Source organism: Pongo abelii, chromosome X (assembly GCF_028885655.2).
Source record: "Pongo abelii isolate AG06213 chromosome X, NHGRI_mPonAbe1-v2.0_pri, whole genome shotgun sequence".
NCBI lineage: Eukaryota > Metazoa > Chordata > Mammalia > Primates > Hominidae > Pongo > Pongo abelii.
Window position 1 is genome coordinate 69,651,706 of NC_072008.2, and position 16,189 is coordinate 69,667,894.

At 41.2% G+C, this 16,189-nt stretch overlaps 2 protein-coding genes across 9 annotated transcripts in view; one reads left to right on the forward strand and one right to left on the reverse strand.

The window, feature by feature from the left end:
• The window catches only part of ZC4H2 (zinc finger C4H2-type containing), a 115,501-nt gene extending 100,158 nt beyond the window's left edge, over positions 1 to 15,343 (reverse strand). Inside the window, exons 1-2 of one of the 3 annotated variants that reach the window (XM_054544669.2) lie at positions 15,145 to 15,343; positions 12,631 to 12,747 (exon numbers count right to left, since the gene is read on the reverse strand). The gene's annotated coding sequence lies outside the window, so the exon portion shown is untranslated. The remainder of the gene's footprint in view (positions 1 to 12,630; positions 12,748 to 15,144) is intronic. The other 2 variants (XM_063721180.1, XM_063721181.1) reach the window with 2 other exon arrangements.
• ZC3H12B (zinc finger CCCH-type containing 12B) overlaps positions 15,297 to 16,189 on the forward strand; it is a 459,035-nt gene continuing 458,142 nt past the window's right edge. For 5 of the 6 annotated variants that reach the window (XM_054544659.2, XM_054544661.2, XM_054544660.2 and 2 more), the window contains exon 1: positions 15,654 to 15,785. The gene's annotated coding sequence lies outside the window, so the exon portion shown is untranslated. Of the gene's footprint in view, positions 15,433 to 15,653; positions 15,786 to 16,189 lie in introns of those variants that run through there. The other variant, XR_010138966.1, reaches the window with a different exon arrangement.

Here is a 16,189-nt window from a genome sequence, read left to right on the forward strand (position 1 = left end):
CAACATCAACAAAAAGGACGTCCACTCAGAGACCCCATCCAAAGTTCACAAACATCAAAGACCAAAGGCAGATAAATCCACAAAGATGGGGACACCAGTGCAAAAAGGCTAAAAATTCCAAAAATCAGAATGCCCCTTCTCCTCCAAAGGAACACAACTCCTCACCAGCAAGGGAACAAAATTGGACAGACAATGAACTTGACAAATTGACAGAAGCAGGCTTCAGAAGGTGGGTAATAACAATCTCCTCTGAGCTAAAGGAGCATGTTCTAACCCAATGCAAGGAAGCTAAGATCCTTGAAAAAAGGTTAGATGAATGGCTAACTAGAATAACCAGTTTAGAGAAGAACATAAATGATCCGATGGAGATGAAAAACACAGCACAAGAACTTCGTGAAGCATACACAAGTATCAACAGCTGAATCGATTAAGTGGAAGAAAGGATATCAGAGATTGAGGACCAACTCAATGAAATAAAGCATGAAGACAAGATTAGAGAAAAAAAAGTGAAAAGAAATGAACAAAGCCTCCAAGAAATATGGGACTATGTGAAAAGACCAAATCTACGTCTGATTGGCGTACCTGAAAGTGACAGGAAGAATGTAACAAAGTTGGAAAACACTCTGCAGGATATTATCCACGAGAACTTCCCCAACCTAGCAAGGCAGGTCAACATTCAAATTCGGGAAATACAGAGAACGCCACAAAGATACTCCTTGAGAAGAGCAACCCCAAGACACATAATCGTCAGATTCACCAAGGTTGAAATGAAAGAAAAAATGTTAAGGGCAGCCAGAGAGAAAGGTCGGGTTACCCACAAAGGGAAGCCCATCAGACTACAGCAGATCTCTCGGTGGAAACCCTAGAAGCCAGAATAGAGTGGGGGCCAAAATTCAGCATTATTAAAGAAAAGAATTTTCAACCCAGAAATTCATATCCAGTCAAACTAAGCTTCATAAGCGAAGGAGAAATAAAATCCTTTACAGACAAGCAAATGCTAAGACATTTTGTCACCACTAGGCCTGCCTAACAAGGGCTCCTGAAGAAAGCAATAAACATGGAAAGGAAAAACCAAAACCAGCCACTGCAAAAACATACCAAATTGTAAAGACCATTGACGCTCTGAAGAAACTGCATCAACTAATGGGAAAAATAACCAGCTACCATCATAATGACAGGATTAAATTCAAAGATAACAATATTAACCTTAAAAGTAAATGAGCTAAATGCCCAATTAAAACACACAGACTGGCAAACTGGATAAAGAGTCAAGTCCCATCGAAGTGCTGTACTCAGGAGCCCCATCTTACGTGCAAAGACATACATAGGCTCAAAATAAAGGAATGGAGGAATATTTACCAAGCAAATGGAAAGCAAAAATAAAGCAGGGGTTGCAATCCTAGACTCTAAGAGACTTTAAACCAACAAAGCTCAAAAGAGAAAAGAAGGGCATTACATAATGGTAAGGAATCAATGCAACAAGAAGAGCTAACTATCCGAAATATATATACACCCCATACAGGAGCACCCATATTCATAAAGCAAGTTCTTAGAGACCTACAAAGAGACTTAGATTCCCGTAGAATAATAGTGGGAGATTTTAACACCCCACTGTCAATATTAGACAGATCAATGAGACAGAAAATTAACAAGGATATCCAGGATTGAACTCAGCTCTGGACCAAGTGGACCTAATAGACATCTACAGAACTCTCCACCCAAAATCGACAGAATATACATTCTTCTTAGCACCATATCACACTTATTCTAAAACTGAGCACTTAATTGGAAGTAAAACATTCCTCAGAAAATGCAAAAGAATGGAAATAATAACAGTTTCCCAATCCACAGTACAATCAAATTAGAACTCAGGATTAAGAAACTCACTCAAAACCTCACAACTATATGGAAATTGAACGACCTGCTCCTGAATGACTATTGGGTAAATAACGAAATTAAGGCAGAAATAAAGATGTTCTTTGAAAACAATGAGAACAAAGACACAACATACCAGAATCTCTCCGACACATTTAAAGCAGTGTGTAGAGGGAAATTTATAGCACTAATTAAATGCCCACAAGGGAAAGCAGGAAAGATCTAAAATCGACACCCTAACATCACAATGAAAAGAACTTGAGAAGCAAGTGCAAACAAATTCAAAAGCTAGCAGAAGACAAGAAATAACTAAGATCAGAGCAGAACTGAAGGAGACACAGACATGAAAAACCCTTCAAAAAATCAATGAATCCAGGAGCTGGTTTTTTGAAAAGATTAACAAAATAGATAGACCAGAAGCCAGACTAATAAAGAAGAAAAGAGAGAAGAATCAAATAGCTGCAATATAAAATGATAAAGGGGATATCACCACCGATCCCACAGAAATACAAACTACCATCAGAGAATACTATAAACACCTCTATGCAAATAAACTAGAAAATCTAGAAGAAATGGATAAATTCCTGGACACATACACCCTCCCAAGACTAAACCAGGGAGAAGTCGAATCCCTGAATATACCAATAACAAGTCCTGAAATTGAGGCAGAAATTAATAGCCTAGCAACCAAAAAAAGTCCAGGTCCAGACAGACTCACAGCCGAATTTTACCAGAGGTACAAAAAGCAGCTGATACCATTCCTTCTGAAACTATTCCAAACAATAGAAAAAGAGGGAATCTTCCCTAATTCATTTTGTGAGGCCAGCATCATCCTGATACCAAAATCTGACAGAGACACAACAAAAAAAGAAAATTTCAGGCCAATATCCCTGATGAACATCAATGTGAAAATCTTCAATAAAATACTGGCAAACCAAATCCAGGAGCACATCAAAAAGCTTATCCACCACGATCAAGTTGGCTTCATCCCTGGGATGCAAGGCTGGTTGACCATATGCAAATCAATAAATGTAACCCATCATATAAACAGAACCAATGACAAAAACCACATGATTATCTCAGTAGATGCAGAAAAGGCCTTTGACAAAATTCAACACCCCTTCATGCTAAGAACTCTCAATAAACTAGGTATTGATGAAATGCATCTCAAAATAATAAGAATTATTTATGACAAACCCACAGCCAATATCATACTGAATGGGTAAAAACTGAAAGCAAAGTCTTAGGATACAAAATCATTGTGCAAAAATCACAAACCTTCCTATACACCAATAACAGACAAACAGAAAGCCAAATTATGAGTGAACTCCCATTCACAATTGCTACAAAGAGATTAAAATACCTGGGAATACAACTTAAAAGGGATGTGAAGGACATCTTCAAGGAGAACTACAAACCACTGCTCAAGGAAATAAGAGAGGACACAAACAAATGGAAAAACATTCTATGCTCATGGATAGGAAGAATCAATACCATGAAAATGGCCAAATTGCCCAAGGTAATTTATAGATTCAATGCCATCCCCATCAAACTACCAATGACTTTCTTCATTGCTTCTTTTTATCAGGTTTGTCAAAGATCAGATGGTTGTAGATGTGTGGTGCTATTTCTGAGGCTTCTGTTCTGTTCCATTGGTCTATATATCTGTTTTGGTACCAGTACCATCCTGTTTTGGTTACTGTAGCCTTGTAGTATAGTTTGAAGTCAGGTAGCATAATGCCTCCAGTTTTGTTATTTTTGCTTAGGATTGTCTTGGCTATGAGGGCTCTTTTTTGGTTCCATATGAAATTTAAAGTAGTTTTTTCCAATTCTGTGAAGAAAGTCAATAGTAGTCCTGAGACTTTGCTGATATTGCTTATCACCTTAAGAAGATTTTGGGCTGAGATGATGGGGTTTTCTAAATATACAATCATGACATCTGCAAAGACAGACAAATTGACATCCTCTTTTCCTAACTGAATACGCTTTATTTCTTTCTATTGCCTGATTGTCCTGGCCAGAACTTCCAATACTATGTTAAATAGGAGTGGTGAGCGAGGGCATCCTTGTCTTGTGCCAGTTTTCAAAGGGAATGCTTTCAGTTTTTCTCAAAAGAAGACATTTATGCAGCCAACAAACATATGAAGAAAAGCTCATCATCACTGGTCTTCAGAGAAATGCAAATCAAAACCACAATGAGATACCATCTCATGCCAGTTAGAATGGCAATGATTAAAAAGTCAGGAAACAAGAGATGCTGGTGAGGATGTGGTGAAATAGGAATGCTTTACACTGTTGGTGGGAGTGTAAATTAGTTCAACTATTGTGGAAGACAGTATGGTGATTCCTCAAGGATCTAGAACTAGAAATACCATTTGACCCAGTAATCCCATTACTGGGTATATACCCAAAGGATTATAAATCATTCTACTATAAAGACACATGCATACGTATGTTTATTGTGGCACTGTTCACAATAGCAAAGACTTGGAACCAACCCAAATGCCCATCAATGATAGACTGGATAAAGAAAATGTGTCACATATACACCATGGAATACTATGCAGCCATAAAAAAGGATGAGTTCCTGTCCTTTGCAGGGATACGGATGAATTTGTAAACCATCATTCTCAGCAAACTAACACAAGAACAGGAAACCAAACACCACCTGTTCTTATTCATAAGTGGGAGTTGAACAATGAGAACACATGGACACAGTGAGGGAAACAGTACACACTGGGTCCTATCGGCGGGTGGGGGGCGCTAGGGGAGGGATAGCATTAGGAGAAATACCTAATGTAGATGACGGGTTGATGGGTGCAGCAAACCACCAGGGCATGTGTATACCTATGTAACAAACCTGCACATTCTGCACATGTACCCCAGAACTTAAAGTATAATAAAAAAATGTTTACCATCACTAGTCATCAGAGAAATGCAAGTCAAAACCATCATGAGATACCATCTCACACCAGTCAGAATGGCTATTATTAAAAAGTCAAAAAACAACAGATGCTGTTGAGGCTGCAGAGAAAAAGGAACACTTATACACCGTTGGTTGGAATGTAAATTTTTAAATTATTAGTAGTTCAGCCCCTGTGGAAAACAGCTTAAAGATGTCTCAAATAACTTAAGGCAGAGCTACCATTTGACACAGCAATCACATTCCTGGGTATATACCTAAAAGAATATAGATCATTATACAAACAAAACAAAACAAAACAAAACAAAACAAAAACAACACATGCATTTGTATGTTAATTGCCACACTATTCACAATACCTAAGACATGGAATCAACCCAGGTGCTCATTAATGGTAGATGGGATCAATTAAATGTGGTATATATACATCATGGAATACTACACAGCTATAAAACAAATGACACCATGTCTTTTGCAGCAACATGGATGGAGCTGGAGGCCATAATCCTAAGTGAATTAATGCAGAAACAGAAAACCAAATACCACATATTCTCACTTGTAAGTTGCCGCTAAACATTGAGTAGACACGAACGTAATCATGAGAATAATATACACAGTGACCTGCTAGAAAGGGGAGAAAACGAGAGGGGCTTGGGTTGAAGAACCACCTATTGAGTATTATGTTCATTACTTCAGTCTAATATATCCATATAACAATCCTACACATGTACTCCCCATATCTAAAATAAAAGCTGAAAATAAAATAAAATAAAATTCAACTGAAAGAAATTGCCTGTGGAGAGAGCAGTTGAGCTGTCATATTTATTTTCTAAAAGCTTCATGAAATTTCAAATCCATGGTTTTTTTGTTGGTTTGTTTTTTGCCTTTTTTTTTTTTTTTTTTTTTTGAGTCACCGTCTCGCTCTGTCAACCAAGCTGTAGTGCAGTAGCACAATTACAGCTCACGGCAGCCTCCACTTCCTAGGCGCAAGCCATCCTCCCACCACAGCCTCCCAAGTAGCTGGGACCACAGGTGGTCACCATGTCTGGCTAGTTTTTTTAAATATTTGGTAGAGACTAGGTCTCAATATGGTGCCCAGGCTGCAAATCTTTACTAGTTCTGTGCTGCTACTATTGGCACTTATCAAACATCCATAATCGTATTGCTTTCCTTCAGATTTTGAATTCTCCAGACTTTGGTTATCTAAATGGTAATATAAACATTTCTCCTACCATTTAAATTCCTGCCACAACAAGATGTGATCTCTCTGGAGAAATATACTACTCCTCAGTTCTGAGTGAGAGAGTGGGATTGGGGAAAGCGAGATGCCATCCCTCCAACCAATGCCCCAAAATATGCAAACCAAAATCATTTTTTATCCATAGAGGCCATAAGGAGAATTTTGCTTTCTCCATGTGGAACTCTGCCTTCTAATCTAGCTTAAGTGCAGCTCTCCTCTTCAGTCTACATCCCCCAAGGATCTCTTACTTCAGGAGAGAATCTCTTTCCCTCTAAATACCAGCTGCAACACTGATTACTAAACATAGGATGCTGCACAAAATATTTTCTGTGTAGAGCTACGGGAAAATGTGATTAAAAAGTGGCTCACTTGAAGCCTTAATGAGGTTCCCCAATGGCATTCCTGTCCCCAAGCTCAAATCCAAATGTTACTGTCCTCTGACCCAGCCACATAACACATAAATCTGAATCGATGCCAGTCTTCTTAGGTACAGAGAGAGAGAGAGCATTGCTGAAACTGCCTCAAGGTAGGCCCTGGCCCTCTTACAGTATCCACCCACAGGGACAGAGGAGGAATAGGAATGGAAGGACCACGAATGCGCATGAGACCTATTTGCAAATATCAACCCCATCCTTTATTAAATCTGACCTAATCAGTGTCATGCCATCTGACCTATAATATAAATATTTCCCTTTGGGGAGGAAGGAATGAAGGGCAGAGTAGAAATATAGGTACCTTCCAGATACAGGAAAAGGACCATTACAAATATAAATTATTCAGGCAAAATGGTTGTGGAAAGAACTACTGTTTTTCAGGCGAAGGGAAAAGAATAAGCAAAGATGCAGAAGAGCTAAGTAGTTTAATATGGGAGAGTAGAATGTTTGTACCGCTATTCAATTCAAACTAGCTTGAGCAACAAAAGGAATTTAGTGGCCGGGTGCGGTGGCTCAAGCCTGTAATCTCAGCACTTTGGGAGGCCGAGATGGGTGGATCACGAGACAGGAGATCGAGACCACCCTGGCTAACACGGTGAAACCCTGTCTCTACTAAAAATACAAAAAATTAGCCAGGCGTGGTGGTGGGCGCCTGTAGTCCCAGCTACTCGGGAGGCTGAGGCAGGAGAATGGTATGAACCCGGGAGGCAAAGCTTGCAGTGAGCTGAGATCGTGCCACTGCTCTCCAGCCTGGGCAACAGAGCGAGACTCCATCTCAAAAAAAAAAAAAAAAAAAAGGAATTTAGCACAAGGATAGAGAAGTGTCTTATGGAACCCAAAAGCAAGAAGGCAGGTGGGCTTCAAGGAATAAGCTGCAGCTAGGAACTCAGCTGCTATCTGGACACTCTCCCTCTTTCACTGCTGCATCTCTCTGTGTTTCTGCCTCATCTTTTATAGCAGACCAGCATTTTCTTTTTCCCCAGACCATATGGTAGAAAAGTTGCTGCTGCCAACAGCTATGAAGTTTATACTGCTCAGCATAAGAAAGCAACCAGACCAGGATGAAATATCTTAATCTAGATTCCAGACTCCCAAGGAAGGACTATAATAGTTCCAGATTGGTTAACTGTGGCCAATGGGTCACATAACATTAAAAACTTCTACAGTAACATTAGGATGGAAGTGATGGAAAGAGAAGCTCCAAGAAGAGCGATGCTCAGCACAGAATTGCAAGTAGTATTAGATTCCTGAGCATGAAGTAGAATGTAGAGAATGGTAGGGGATATGGCTGGAAAAGAGACAGATTATGAAAAGTAATGTGGAGCTTGAAATGTAATCAATAAGGAATGGGGAATAGATCTGAAACATTTTTAAGCAGGGAGATAATTTGGTAAGGTTTGCATTTTTAGATAACTTATTCAAGAGGCAGTGCAGAAGATGGTTTGGAAGAGAGGTAAGAATGAAGGTAAGGAGCCTGATTAGGAAGTTGCTGAAATACTCCTGGAAAAAATTAGGAGGAAATAAATAAATTAAGGCAAAATTGGTGGTGGTGCAGGTGTAAAGGAATGATGAATGAATATGAGAGATATTTAGGAGATAGAATCAGCAAGGCTTATTAACTTAATTAGATGTAGGAGGTTAGAAGAGAAAGTCTGAGGTGACCTTTATGTTTTTGGTTTGGGAGACAAGGTAAAATACACCTACCCAGAGAGGGACAATAGGACTGTTGGGGGCCTGCCAAACTTGGAAGTGCATCCACTCTTGGGATTAGATCATACTTTGCTTTGTTTGGTCTCAGTGAGACAGAAATTTCAGCACACCAAGAGACAGAGCTCAGGCAAAGGGTTTCATGTGTCCTTTATTCACTATTGAATATAATGCCAAACGAGGTCCAGATCAACCTTCTGTTTGAAGTGGGCATCTTCAGTTGTCTGAATTGTCTTGATTCCAGAAGACGACATTCCTCATGCGGGAATTGAAGGCATACTACAAAGGAGATTTTCCTAAAGCAGAGATCTGAGCACCTGGAAGAGCTGAAGAACTACCAAATGGCTATTCCAAGAGGCAGATAAAGTGTTTTTATCCCTCTCTGCCTCCTTTTTCTTTACTTTCAATAGGAAGAAATCTGGGTGAGGTGCAGTTATAATTTCATTTTGTCCTATTTCAGACACAAAAAGATATATACCTCCCTAATCTATGTATATATATTGATATCTATCTATATCTGTCTAGCCAGCTATCTATCTATCTAGCTAGCTAGCTGCTATAATATAGTGGAATTCCCAAAGGGCCTTTAAGAAGAGGATATACAAATTCATCCATTCATCTATTCAACAAAGATTTATTGAGAGCCTACTATGTGGCAGGTACTATTCTAAGCATTAGAGATACATCAGTGAACAAAGTAGGCAAGAATCCCTGTCTTCATGAAGTTTCAATTCTAGTGATTCAACTTATTCTTCCTTGGTGCATATATGCAGCTTATTTTTCAGGAAAAGTACAGAAGTCTTGGCTTGACTCACATAAAATGATCACAATCCAGTCATTTCATCTGTTTCTGTGAGAAGGTGAAATCATTATGTGACAATACCAGGGTCTCCCTTCGGGGATTTTTTTTTTTTTTTTTTTTTTTTTGAGACAGAGTCTTGCTCTGTCGCCTGGGCTGGAGTGCAGTAGTGCCATCCTGGGTCACTGCAACCTCTGCCTCCTGGGTTCAAGTGATTCTCATGCCTCAGCCTCCTGAATAGTTGGGACCACAGACGTAAGCCACTACGCCTGGCTAATTTTTGTATTTTTAGTAGAGACAGGGTTTCACCATGTTGGCCAGGCTGGTCTCAAACTCCTGATCCACCTGCCTTGGCCTCCCAAAGTGCTGAGATTACAGGCATGAGCCACTGTGCCAGGCCTCTCTTTGGGGAATTTTTTTGGGGAATCTACCCCAACAAAGACAAATAACCCATTAGCATGTGGAAATACATTCAAGCATGGACAGGTTGAATTTGAACTGCTTGGGTGGCATCCAAGTCAGGATGTTGAGTGGACAGTTGGACCTATTTATCTAGATCTCAGGATGGTGGTCTGAGCTAGTAATATATATTTTAAAGTCATCCATGTGCAGGTAATAGAGCATGGAGAGTAGAACAAAAGAAATAGACCAAGAGTGGAACTATGGGAGGGGGAAAACTAACGTTTTAGGGGTAGGTTGAAGGAGAAGAGTCCATGAAAGTTACATAAATAAAAAATATAAAGAGGAAGGAAAAGAACAGAGAATGTATGTCTGGAATCAAGTGGAGCAGAAACTTTCAAGCAGACCCAAATGATCAATACTATCATAGGTAGCAGTGAGGTCCAATAACAAACGTACTGAAAAGTGTCCATTGCATAGAGAAATTTGTCAGTAACTGGTGTTCTTAACAAAATAGGTTTAGTGGAGAGGTAGAGGTTAAATCCCTATTACAGTGGTTGGAAGGTGAATGGGAAGTGAAGAAATAGAGGCAGTGAATGTAAGATAACCACTTTTGAGACCTCTGGGTGAGAAGGAAACATGATAGGGTAACAGGAGACACTTCTAGGAAACTGAAGGAGGCTCCAGGATCACAGGTGAGTATGTCTTTTAAGAAGGGAAGAGTCTTGAGTATGTTTACAGGCTGAGGAGAATAATATAGTTGAGAGGGAGAGTTGTAAGGTACGTGAGCTAGAAAGAAAAAGTGGGTAAGACCTCTGAGGTGCTACATGAGACAAAGATCAGGAGCTCTAATAGGAGATTTAGTCTATATGAGACTGGAGGAATAAGGGTATAATATGGGAGCAGATGCAGATTGTAGGTGAGAAAAATTCCTGTTACCTGCAATTTTTTTAAGGAATATAGGTAATAAAGTCACCAGTTGGGTGGCAGATTTGCTGAGTGAAGGATGAGGTCATCTGTCATAGTGGAGAATGGTTAAAGTTTGGAGAAATAGCTGAGGGGAACTGGAGAAGGACTGACCAAGAAAAAGGACTGCCAAGTAGTTTGGAGATGAGAAACTAAATCTGTGGCAACATCAATTTGCATTAAAAGGTCATAGTGATTTTCTTCAGAGGAGCTTGAATGGAAATAGTGAACAAAAGATGAAGATCTATAGCATACAGACACAAAGGGTTCAAGTGTTTGAAATTCTAGGAATTACTTCAATTCTGGAGACTCTTTATTATTTTATTTTTCTTTTTTATTTTTTGAGACAGGGTCTGGCTCTCTTGCCTAAGATGGAGTGCAGTGGAGCAATTGCAGTTCACTGCAACCTGTCTCCTGGGCTTAAGTCATCCTCCCACCTCAGCCTCCCGAGTAGCTGGGACTACAGGCACATGCCACCACATCCAGCTAATTTTTGTATTTGTTTGTACAGACAGGGTTTTGCTACATTGCCCAGGCTGGTCTCCAGCTCAAGCGATCCACCTGCCTTGACCTCCCAAAGTGCTAGGATTACAGGAGTGAGCCACTGTGTCTAGCTGACCCTTTATATTATATGTCAAGATGAACTCATCCAAGGAGCTTTCTCAGAAACTTTACTCAAAGTCTATTTCCAATCTTATACCCTCTCCCACAAATACATCTGTCAATTTATGATTTCATTTATGTAAATTATTTATTAACTTGTCTTCTTGCATCATTAGATTATAAGATCTTTGGGGCTGGAGCACTGTCTAATATTTGTGCTAGACTCCTAAACAAGTAATAGTACCTTGCCTTTGACAAAGACTCTCTCTTTGACCAAATTTGAGTCAGGCCCTTGTGAGCCTTCTTCTCAACTAAGCTTGGCTTGCTTAGTTCAGTTTTAGCAAGAATCCTGCTGAGTCAGTTTAGTGGAAATCCCCTACCCTTGGTATCTGATCATTCTGGATATCTGATTAGATATCTCATCTCCCTGATGAGGTGATATCAGGTGATATCTTATTACCCTGGTCTGCCTTTAGCAAGATTTCCATCATGTTGGTTTAGCAAGAATTCCCCTAGACTTAATGTTTCCTCTTAGTAATTTTCCAATAATTGATGCCTCCACTGTGCTCCTTGTTTACAAATTCCCACTTATAAATGTTACTCCCTCCCTTGTTGGACTCAGAGTTGAGCCTCATCTCTCTCCCCTACTGTAAAACTCCATAACAATAATCCTCCTTGAATTAAGTCTTTCTTACCATCTTTAACAAGTATCACGAAAAAATTTTCTTTAACACCGTATTTAGCCATCAGATATAGACCTTTTCCAAACTTTGGCATGGCATACAAGGCATTTCATAATCTTTTGCTCAACCTACTTCTCTATATTCAACTCCATTACAACTTTACACTTCCCAGCCCATAAATACAGATAAAATACGTATAAGTCACACTTTTCTACTTTTGCTGAACACATCATGCACTTTCAAATTTTCTGGGCTTTTGAATATACTTTTTCCTTTGAATGGGATATTTTTATCCCCTTTTGGCAAATTCCCACTCATCTGTTGACATCTTCTTCTATGACTTTATTTATTCAAGGAAGACCTACTCTTGATTTACTAGGTGCATCTACTGTGCCAGCACAGAGTTCTGTTTTTGAAGAACTCACTGATTTGTAATTGTAAAGGTAAATAAAGGTGAATAAGGAAAAAAAAGAAATGAAAAGAAGGTGAATAAAGAGAAATATATTATTTTCTCCTCCTTAGCTTCTTAATGTATCTCCTTGGGGGACAGAGTGAACCTTTACCCTTTCTCTAACTTTTGGAATGTAGATAAATCTCTCCAGAGACTACAAAGTCTCAGTCTCCAGTTTTATAACGCACACATATTTCCAAGGTCAAAGTCACATTTCTCTTTGAAATGTAAAGACATGTCTTCAAAGTTAATGTAGGAGCCCATCTCAAGGTGTGACCATTTGTCTTTCAGGAAGACTAGAGGTATCTTTGGGGAGGTAAGAAAAGTTTTATTATTCTGTTGGAAGAATTCAATTAACCAAACAAATAGCTGCCTCAATTCTCAAGTGGACTGTTGCAATATATAACTTGTGTAGAATTTTATTTTGTATTTGCTGTCTCTTGAAGGCTACTTATATGCATGTACTCTGTTGTGCTTGCTCAATAATAAATCAGCTTTCTTTTTTTTCCATATTGATATAGAGATGTCTGTTCGTTGTAGGAGTTTTTACCTTTCTATCGTAGTAAAGGCAGATGCACTGATGTGGGCAAAGGAGCTCCAATTTTATCTTGAAACCCCAGGAAAGATACTTAAGGAGTTTAAGTACAGCAGCGACACAGTTCTTTATCTAGAAAGGAACACAGAAGAATTAAAGATGACTAGCAACATTTTATATATGTATTTCTCTATTCACTGATAAAAAAATGTGTGATAGAATGTGATTAGTTCAATAAGTGAACAGAGAATATAGGTTTTATGTGGTAAAATACAGGTTTTAGAAGATATAAGCAAATTTTGTAAAAATCTGTCCCTGTGAGTTACTGATGGTCATTAGAAAAGGCTGAATACTAGGGAATTGTTTTCCTTTGAACCTGAAAGGCATGTCTGTTTCATACGGAAGGAAAGGTATGAGCTGTGTGAGAACTCTGTCCAAGCTCATTTCCACATTCATAATTGTAATATATATTCCCTATGTTATGGTCTTCCACATTGGTTACAGCTTGTTGATGATCTCCAATCTGATACTTCTATTTAATTAGTTCTAGAGTGATTCACTCTTTTTCGCCTTTCCAATTGTTCTTCTCTTTCTTCAGTACTTTTTGGCTGGTCTGTATAAAGTTTCATTTTAGTTTGACAGTCCGTTTGAGCTCTCCTCTAATGTTTCTTTTTTCTTTCTTTCTTTTTTTTGGGGGATGGAGTCTCGTTGTGTCGCCCAGATGGAGTGCAATGGTGCCATCTCGGATCACTGCAACCTCCACCTCCCAGGTTCAAGTGATTCTACCGCCTCCACCTCCCAAGTAGCTGAGATTACAGGCAAGTGCCACCATGCCTGGCTAATTTTTGTATTTTTAGTAGAGGAGGGATTTCGCCATGTTGGCCAGGCTGGTCTTGAACTCCTGACGTCAGGTGATCTGCTCACCTCGGCCTCCCAAAGTGTTGGGATTACAGGCGTGAGCCACCACGCCTGGCCCTCCACTAATGTTTCACTGGCACTTATTATAGGGCTTCTTAAAGTTCTTACACATGGCATAGCTATTTTTACACTTTCTAAAATGTTTAAATATTTTATTAAATAAACATCCAGCAGGGCACATTTTGTAAATATGTTTATACATTGTATTAAGTTTAATACAGAACCTCTAAACCTAATTTCAAAAAGATCAAGTAAATAAGCCCCTAGAATATCACACAAGTTTGTACATAGCCATTGCCTACATGTCAATTTTCAGTGTCAATATTTTAAAATTAAAAAGTGTAGTTTTAGAAGAATCACTGGATATTTACATGTTAATTAACTGGAGGGTTTATGCAGATTTCTTACCCAGCTGAACGTTTGGGAAATATGTCTAAGCACTTTATAGATCTAGATGTGTCTCAGAAAAGGTAAAAACTGGTCTGTGGCTGGGTGCCTAAGGGGGTGTGGAAGGAGCTAGGGCTAGAAAAATAGAGGCAAGATCTTAGAGGACTTTGAATGTTAAGCTAGGGAATCTGTATTTTCTCCTTTATTATAGATAATGAATCTATTGAAAAATAACTCCAATTCTTACTAAGCACTTACTCTGCGCCACAGTAAGTTATGTATGTTAAGTGCTTTACATTCACTTTTCCATTTAATCCTCATAACTACTCTATAGGTATTATAATTATCCCCATTTTACTGATAAGGAAACAGATTTAGACAGATTAAGAATCTTAGCTCAGGCCGGGCGCGGTGGCTCACGCCTGTAATCCCAACTCATCGGGAGGCAGAGGTAGGCGGATCACTTGAGGTCAGGAGTTCGAGACCAGCCTGGCCAACATGGTGAAAGCCTGTCTCTACTAAAAATACAAAAATTAGCCAGGCATGGTGGCTTGCACCTGTAGTCCCAGCTACTTGGGAGGCTGAAGTAGGAGAATTGCTTGAACCCAGAAGGAAGAGGTTGCAGTTAGCTGAGACGGCGCCACTGCACTCCAGCCTGGGCGACAGAGTAAGACTCTGTCAAAAAAAAAAAAAAAAAAAAAAAATCCTAGCTCAAGGAAACAGAGCTACTTGGTGGTGGAGCAGAAATTCAAACTTGGCTGTAATTTCAAAGCCCATTCTCTAAGCCAGAAGGAAGTGAGACTAGATTTTCATTTGATCACCGGTAGAAGTATGAGCACAAATTGCAGAAAGACAAGTCTAAAGGCAAAGAAACCAGAAAGTATGCTGTTGCAGTAGTCAAGAATTGTTAGGCCCTATTAAGGGAGGTGACCCTTAACCACCTGAGTTATGCAGACGAGTGACATAGTCAGAGAAGTTATTTAGAAAATTACCCTGGCAGCCCTTGTGAAGGATGAATTGGAGGAGCCAAGACAAATAAGTAGGCAAATAAAATAACAACAAATAAAAGACAAATAAAAGGCAGTGAGACAAGTAGCGAGGTTGTTGGGACTGTCACTCTTAACCGCAGAGGTGCCTGTCGAGGGGCTGGGAGACGGTCGTATCCCAAGTCCTCGGGCCTCTCGAATTGCAGAGCATCCTGGACCTCTCCTAACCCACCCTTACCTTCATGTCGCTCCTTCTAGGCCTTAGGAAGTGGGGTTTTGAGCACTTTCTGGGTCGCAGGCCTGCTGGTCTGAGCTCCGACAGAGGCGCCAGCGGTGGCAGCAGTCGCCGACAGGGGTGGGGCGCATGCGCACAGTTGCTAGGCAACGGCGGCCGGGCGCCGCGGCGATAACCGCGCCGGGGCTGTGTGTGTAGGCAGCGGCGCCAGAGGAGGAGGAGCAGGAGAATGCAGCTGCGACCGCGGCCCCAAGAGGGAGCCGCCGCTGCTCTGTGGCCAGGGGGGCCCAGGTACTGGAATCAGGCCTGGGGGTCGCGTCGCTGAGGGGACTGGTAACGGCGGTCCCTCCAGAGGCTCAGGCCTAGTACCCTAGGAGGGTCCGGGCCGCTGGGCGAGCGCCTTCCCCCCATCGCCTCCCCTCGTCCCTCCACGTCGATGGTGGTGAAGTTGGCGGCGCCACGGAGCGCAAGGCACCAAGCTGTCTCCCTTGCACCCAGCTCCTCTCTGGCCCCGGCTGTTGGACACCTGCGCCGCCGCCTTCTCTCGCCCGCCGAGCCCACCCCCGGCGGCGGGCGGGGGAGGGGCTCCCCCCTGCAGGGGCTGCGTCGAGCAGGGCGACGACGGGGACCATAGGAGAGTAGGGGTGAGTAGTGGCATCGCACTCGCTCGGTTCTAGGGCGCCTTTCCGGCCTCCGGGGCCCCGGGAGGCGAGCGAATCGCTGCTTTCTCCTGCAGAAGCTTCTGACGCCTCTCCCACATCTGCTAGCGGCTCTCTATTCCCTTCGAGGTAGTTTTCCTTCTCATAGCCACCACTTTTTGGTCTCAACCCTGGCGTCCAGGAATGCGGGGTGGGTGCCTAAGGCCTGGCTTTGCTTCTTAGATGCCATAGATGCTGATAATTCTACGTACAGTCACGCAGCCTGGTTCCTGATTCGTGGACAGACTCTCCCAGTGCCGTGCTCGCCCCTTTCCCCTCGCTCTGGCTGTGGCTCTCGCTCTCGCTCTCAGGAGGCTCAGCCTGACCGCGGGCTTCTCAGGAGCCCATTC